General features: G+C 48.4%; 1 pseudogene; it reads left to right on the plus strand.

Moving 5' to 3' along the window:
- LOC104276269 overlaps positions 1–7443 on the plus strand; it is a 62159-nt pseudogene that overhangs the window by 13568 nt on the left and 41148 nt on the right.

A 7443-nucleotide genomic window follows, 5' to 3' on the forward strand; every position in this document is an offset into this window, starting at 1 on the left:
CAAAGGTGCCTCTGTTGAGGCGTTGTGTTTGATTCTCGTGCTCTGGGTGAGCCTGTCTCTAGCTGTCACTCTCATTGCCGATGCCAGTGGGAGCTGTGCTTTCAGAAGAAGCAGTCTAGGGTGATGGCAGTATTCGTTGTGGTCTGATTTATTTCTTCAACAATGTTCATCTTCTGTTGATTTAGTGTTGGTAAATAAAAACAGTCCCTGGTAAAAGACTCTTGAAGCTTTGGGGACTGTCAGTGTGGGGAGATTGTGTCCCTGTGTAGTTTCCTTAGTGTGGCATCTCAAAAATGGTCCAGATGGGAGTTCTTCAGTATCTTTGCATGGTCTACTTTTTGAAGACCACATGTGTTAGGAGGACCCTACAGGTGTGAATCTACGTTCTGGGCATCAAAGCTCAAAATCTTTTTTCAAACCCCAGTAGGGCTGTTTCAGCCTTTCATCCTTTGGGCCAGTGGACTCAGTTTGTGTGGTTTACTTTAGAAGGTTTTCATATGAACCCTTAAGAAGTTCAAGGCTGCTTATTTGAAGATTTCCCACCGCATTTCCCAGGAGCACTGACCTTTATCCCAGCCTTGGTCTGCAGGAACTGTGCACTGGGGGAAGAGAGGGAGAGGTGATATTTTCCTTCTTTAAGTCCTAAGTCCTTGAACCCCAGAGAACACAAAGCATGAAGAACGAAATCCTCCTCTGCTCTTTCACTGACCCCAGCCGAGCAGCAGAGCCGTGCGTTAGCTGAGAACCTGTCCCGTGCGCAGCTGGGGGCTGCTGGTGCCAGGATTATGCCCTTATCTGCCTGGGGCATCAGCTCTGCCAGCTACAACCATCCAATTCTTCCTTCTTTATTGTGTCTTTTTAAGCGGTTTTCCTGCTCTGTAGCACTTCCAATAGCACAGAGGGCTGAGGGGTTAGGTACATTTTGGACCATTTGCTTTTTTTCTCTGTCTGCCCATTTGGTGGGCTGCTAGTGCTGTAACAGTCAGTGCAGAACTTCCCTTCTCTAGCTGTTTCCTTAAATCGTCCATTTCTGCATAGCAGCAAGGCTGCCTTAGGCTAACCACCTCACCTTTCCCACAAAGGTCACAGCTGAAAGCCCTTTTAATTAAAAAAGAAGCTGTAATTCTGAAATGAATGCACAGAGGCTGAGGTTTCCAGCACCGCTCCAGGGAGTTTTTCCAGTGATCAGCAAGCTGCGTGCTGCTTTGCAGGGCAGAAAGGAGCTCGGCCCCCTAGGTTCCTTGGGTGTTTGTTTCAGAAAATAAGCATGTAGGGTTGTACAAATGCACATGCTTTTCTCAGCTTGACCAAGCAAGAAAGCAGAGCAGAACCACGCAGTGAATATGTGGAGTCTGGCTCCTGCCTCACGCCTGGCACAAGAAGTCAGGGCGGGAGGAGTCTGTGGAGCTACTCCTGGATGAAAAAGAGCAAGTGCTCGGCGCTGAGCCTGAATTACCAAGTTGTGTGGGGAGGGAGGATGTGTTAGCCTAAGCCCGGGGCTGGGTGAATACAGCTGTGTGGTTTCTCAGACAGAGCTGGCTCAGGCAGGTGACCTGTTGCAAGTTGCCAGTAACACGCTGCGGGTATTGTCGTCATTTCTATTGAACTTCCGTGCCAGGGAGGTCCAGAAGCTGATGTAGGTGGGACTGTCAGACTTGGGGACCTGCTGTGGCCCTCCTGCCTTGTCTGCAGCGGGATCTTGTCCTTCTAATTGCTTCTCTTCAGCTTGCAAGTTCATTTGGACCTGGAAGATACGTAGTGCAATAGAACTGTCGTCTTGATTAATGAATTGGATGCTGCTGTCATACAAATCATCATTTCCCCCCTGCTCAGATGTACTCCGTGAAAAGCCAGCTGCTCGATGGTTCTGGTCCAGGCCATGCTGCATGAACAAGTGGATGGCTTTGCCCACTGGTGTGATCTCCTCAGGAGCTCTCTTTTCCACATGTGGGTGCAGACAGCTGGTGGAGCCCAAAGACTCTTACTAGGGCATAAGATGGAGTTTATTTGCACACCTGACAATCACAGCTGTGCAACACACCCTGGCAGTCTCCTTTCAGCTCTGAGGCACGTAATAAATCTATTGTAAGGGAATGATGTTGAAAATGTTAGATGTAGTTGTGACAGGAATTATTTGAAGCAAGCTAGACCAAGATTTGGGGGCTGGATCCTCCTGTATCCAGAACTGCTGTCTCTTAACAGCCCCCAAAAAAGGAAAGAAAATGGGAAATAGAGACTCTTTCGGAATTGTTGTCTGGGGGGATGTTTCCTCATTAGGTTTGTGTTTCTGTCTGATTGCCTGCAGTGCCTTGTGGGGGCAATGTCACCACCCAGAACGGTACGGTTTACTCTCCTGGCTTCCCCAACCAGTACCCGAATTCCCAGGACTGCACTTGGCTTCTCACCGTGCCGGTGGGGTATGGAATCCATCTGAACTTCACTCTGCTGCAGACAGAGCCCTACAACGATTTCATCACTGTTTGGTGGGTACAGCCAAGGTGTGAGGACTGACTGCGATTGTTACTGAGGCTCCATTTCAGAAAGATGCTCCTGATGATAAACAGAGCGCCCGTCGCCGCAGTGCGTGGGTAGCGCTGTGGCTGAGAGCAGGAGAAGTATCCTCTGGGGACACTGGGATGAGGATTTGGAAATTTTTTTTACGCTGTGCTCGATAGGGCCTTTAGCTCAAGGACTGTGGGGCTAGAAAACAAGGGACGAGGTGACTCTCCAAACACAGTTAATGTTACGTTCCTGAAAAATGCAGGCAGGGAGTGCAAGGTCAGTGAGGGGAGTCATCACTGGACCACTAGGCTGCTCATGCCAAGGGATGGAAAGGTCATCCTTTGGGACTGCAGGGCAGTCTGTACGACAGTCCTTAGCTTTCCTGGTGCTTTCACCTCAGCCTTGTGCAGCTCACGAGGAGCAGCCCCATCCTTGGCCGTGTAGCAGCACCTGTGAGACCTTCTAGATTGGTCTTGCCATTAATTTCTGTGAAAAAAGCAGCAGATCAATCCCCTGCAGCCATTGTCCCGCTAGTTCGCCCCAATGACCAGGAGTAGGGGCTGAGCTGCCAGGGGGTGCAGACTGGCACCCCAGCTCCTGCAGGAGGGGTCTGGGGGCCCCTCTGGTCCTGCTGGGTTCTTGGATCAACCTCTTCCTGCTGGGTTGAATGGAATAAGGAAACATCTCTTGGGAAGCCTAAGGGGCTTTACAGAGGACACTTCATGAATGGTAAACGGGGTCTTTATCTCAAGCTCAATTTAGTTGAGATGAATCATGTTCAGACTCACATAATAGGAATTGCCTTTCACTTCTAATTTCTCTGGTAGATATTTTTATGGGGCCTGCTGCTTTTTTTTTTTTCCTTTTTGCACTTTCTTCGTGGCTAAATGGATAAAAAAGCCATTGGTAAATCATTTACATTTACTCAGTGTCCTCTTCTGGTTTAATTTTTGCAATCAGAGGTGTGCAGCCCTGAGATCCAAGCTGGTCTCCCAGTGCTGGGATGGAGTGAGGCACCAGAGCTGGCCCCGACCCCCAGCTGCCTTTTAACTAGCAGCACCTGGGAGCTGTGACCTCTGACGTAAAACAGGCACAACTCTGCTGCAGTTCGTGAAGTGGCTCCGGTTTCTTCGCCCCAGGAGCCTTGCAGGCTGGGATTTTCCTTCCCTATTTGGAGAAGTGAAGAGAAAAGGGGTGTTGTCAGCTTCAGTCAGCCAAGGGAGCACACAGAGCTACAGTGGCTAAAGAGTTGGTGGCCAAGTTGTTCTGCTTGCAGCGTAGCTTGGTTGTTGCCTAGGGTTAAAGACATGTAATAATGCTCTTTTCTTTGTTTCTGACCTACGATTTTAGGGATGGTCCACAGCAAACAGCCCCACAGCTTGGTGTGTTCACTGGCAACTCTGCTAAGAAATCAGCCCAAAGTTCGTCCAATCAGGTCCTGATGAAATTCCACAGCGATGCAGCCAACGGAGGGATTTTTGCTATTTATTTCTACGGTCTGTATTGCTTACTGAGCAACATGTGCATTATACCTGCCTGCGGGCGTGGGTCAGTTGTGGTTTAATGTTGTGAGGACTAGTTCTGGGGAAGAAGAGATGTGAAAAAAATACCATTTTACCTGAAGTCTTCCCCAAAAGGCCCTGTTTCCAAGTTTGAGGTTGAAGATCCCTTATGCAGTCGAGTGCTGGCAAGTGGTCACACAGTCTGTGCAGTTGTGGAAACCCACCTGTAACATTGTGCTAATTTGAGCAACTGTGTTCCACCCGAGAGGTGACTTCATTTCTCTGGAGAGGAGAAAAGGATTCCCATCGGTCCCTGAATTATTTGGGAATTCTTTGGTGTGAGTGCAGCTCATGCTAGAGAGACCTTGGGTGTTAGGTTGAAATGGGAACATCTGCTTTCCGCCACTAAACACGAGCCTAACTTTAAATCAGGTTAGCTCACAAGTGCTTACGGCAGTACTGGGATTTTGGAAAGTGCAAATGGAAAGCTCCTCTTGCTTCGGTAGTGTGCTGGCAGCAAAGCCTTGCCTGAATTACGGGCTGAATCTGCGCAGAGTGTCTTACCTTCTGTGCAGATCCGAAAGGCAAGTATTACCCGGATAGGCTGAATATAAAGAATGTTTGCCGGGCTTCGGAGGGAATTGGTTTACTGCTGCAAAACACTCTAAGATTTATATTACCAGACAATGGCGCATATATAACAGTTACACAAAAAATTATGGTTTCGGCAGTTTGGCTCAGAAATGAGCAGTATGTAAACACTGCTGCAGTTCAGTGAGCGCTTCCTTTTGTAATACGGATGAGAAACTATCATTGCTGTGGTTAGAGCCCATCAGCATATGTTGCTGTTCTCTAATCTTCAGCTGATGTTTCTCCAGCTTGTGGTTTATGTGGGGTATAAAGCCACTCGTAGGCGCGAGAGGTCTGGAGTTGGTGCTGGTAGGGATCGGTGTAGCCTCGCGGTCATTTCTGACCAGCTGGGCACTCTGGCAACTGCTTGGCCTTTTATTCAAGTGTTGCTTACTGGCTCGTTGCTCCCTCTACACATAGGACCTAAAGCCTAACCCCAAAGATTTTAAGTGATTGAGGTGGTTGCCTCCAGGGTGAGAGTCCTCCCTCTTTCCCCGGCTCTCGTTCTGCGCATGGTGCCTTGCACACCAGGAGAGGGATGGGAAAAGGGAAATTCTCACACCAGGCTCAGGCAGCGCAGGCAGTTAAATCTTCGTCATCACCCTTTGGGGTGTAACTGCAGGAAATGCAATTTCCTCAGGATCTACAGTAACGTATATTTTCATTTCTGTGTCTGCGTGCTGGCAGATCTAGGACATAGGGGACGTCCTCCTTCAGCTTTAAATTGTTTTTTCCCACACGGTGATGATCAGTGCAGTGTCAGAGAAATGTTGCCCTTTTAAATGCCTGCAAAGAAACGTTTCCTTAGGGTGGAGGAAGGGAAACAAAAGACTGATTCACAGAGCTTAAAGATTCAATAGCATCCCTTGAAAAATGGTGATGTTGCACCTCTTATTAAATGGGTTAGTTCAGGTGCAGCGAGAACTGATGCGCGAGCGTGATGGGAAAGGGTTTTACGGCGCGGTAACTCAAGGGAGTCCCGGTGTGGTTTCAAGGACAGGACTCTGTTTTGTCCTGGTGAGAGCAAATGGATGTGCTGTTGAAAGGAGCTTTACCGGTGCTGTATCACCCATATGCCGAAGCAATCCTAATCACACCTCTGTATTGAAATATGGCCCATTAAGGAGAGATTAATGCTGTAAATGCTGGGTTATCTTTCCACTTCAATAGATGCTGTCAAGTGCTTTTTAAATAGCATTTAATTTAAATTTTTGTTATGGTTTCCTTTCCTTCTTCCCCCACTGTCAAAAACATCTGTTTGAGAGATTGCAAATAAGTGTGTTCCCTCCTGGGATGGCCCTTTACTGCGTTGCAGAAGGATTCTTCTCCACTGCCTTCCATCTCCCGCTCCCCTTCCGTCCCCCGTGCGGACTGCCCCGGCTGCTTCGCTCGTCCCTTCTTGTGGCAGGTTGCAAAGCAGAGGGGAGTGTCCCAGTTAAAGAGCTGGCACTCCCCTTTGACCCCACCTTGGCTCTCTTTAGCTCACTGCAGTAGCTTAGGTTTGAGTTTTCCTCCCCCTTGCACACAAGACACATAAACCCACCCCTCACGTTAACCAGAAGCCCCTGAGTTCCCTCCAGCCCCTTCCCCGCTCCTCCAAACACCCCGTTGTAACACGCAGCTTGTGGGAAAGTATTATCCTCCCCGGGGTGAGGTGGTAAAAGGTGATGGGGCACTTATTTCTGTGCATTTAAGCATCATCATAAGCCTCATGAAGGTTGCTGCCAGGTCTGCCAGCCTTGCCACGGCGTGAAGAGTTCAACCCCGTGGAGTTCGTAAGAATTAATATTCGCTGGCAGCTTAAGCTCCAGTATCTTAAATTAAAGGGCTGATATAAATTTCAGAGGAAGTTATGCTTGTCCAGGGTCAGGTGCAGGGGGAGCAAAGATGCAGGGAAGTGCTCAGCAAATAGCAGAAAATGTCTTTCATTAATATTCATTTAGTTCCCAGTACCATATTTTCAATTTAACCATGCTCGCAGCTCCTGTGTGTTTATTTTCATAAGCAGCACAGCACTCAGGCCTTATGCACCCACAGCTTGTAAGCAGTGCCTTTGGTTTGCTCACTGTTAGCTGTAATTTTTGGTGGAAAATTTATGATTTGCAGTGTATTTGGTCAGGTGCGTGAGCCATAAGGAAATATTTCTGCTCGTCAACTGGATTTCTTCCCGTTTAGCCTGATAAACCACCTAATTTGCCAGAGAGTTGAAAGTCTGCCCAGTTCTGCCCTTCTGTAAGGTACTGAGCTCACCTCGCCTGGGTTACTTTGCGAACCACGAGCTACAGTTGAAAGCATTAGCAATCCTGCAGTTATTTGTAGAAGAAATTAATGAATAATTCCAAGTTAAAAATAAATCAGTGAGTTTTGCAATCTCTGTTCAAGGACAGGCGGTAAGGATGAAATTCTCTGAATAATTAGTGTAATCTACTTGGTGTCAGAGCAGTCTGAGACTCCCTCTTCCTTGATTGACCTAATTCCACTGAGGTCACCAAGATCTCGTGTCTTAGTATCCGACAAAGTGCCGGTAATGTTGCCTCATGTCGTCAGTCCAACAGACTAACGCTGCCCAGGCGCCTGCATCTCCACATTCTGACGAAAACCTGTTACTGAGGAGGTGTGAGAAACAGGAGAAAAAAGCTCCTTTGGGGCACAAATCCTTGGAGCCATCGCTGTAGGGTTTGGAGGGGGAATGAACTGGTTGCGCTTTTGCCAATTCCTTCTGCTGGCGGAGAGGGAGGATTTGCTCGCGTGTCCCTTTTGCTCGGCGCCGAGGCGGCCGTGGCTGCCGTCACCCCCAGCTTAATGTCTG

Source organism: Apaloderma vittatum, unplaced genomic scaffold (genome assembly GCF_000703405.1).
Source record: "Apaloderma vittatum isolate BGI_N311 unplaced genomic scaffold, ASM70340v1 scaffold7017, whole genome shotgun sequence".
In the NCBI taxonomy this organism is placed as follows: Eukaryota; Metazoa; Chordata; class Aves; order Trogoniformes; family Trogonidae; genus Apaloderma; species Apaloderma vittatum.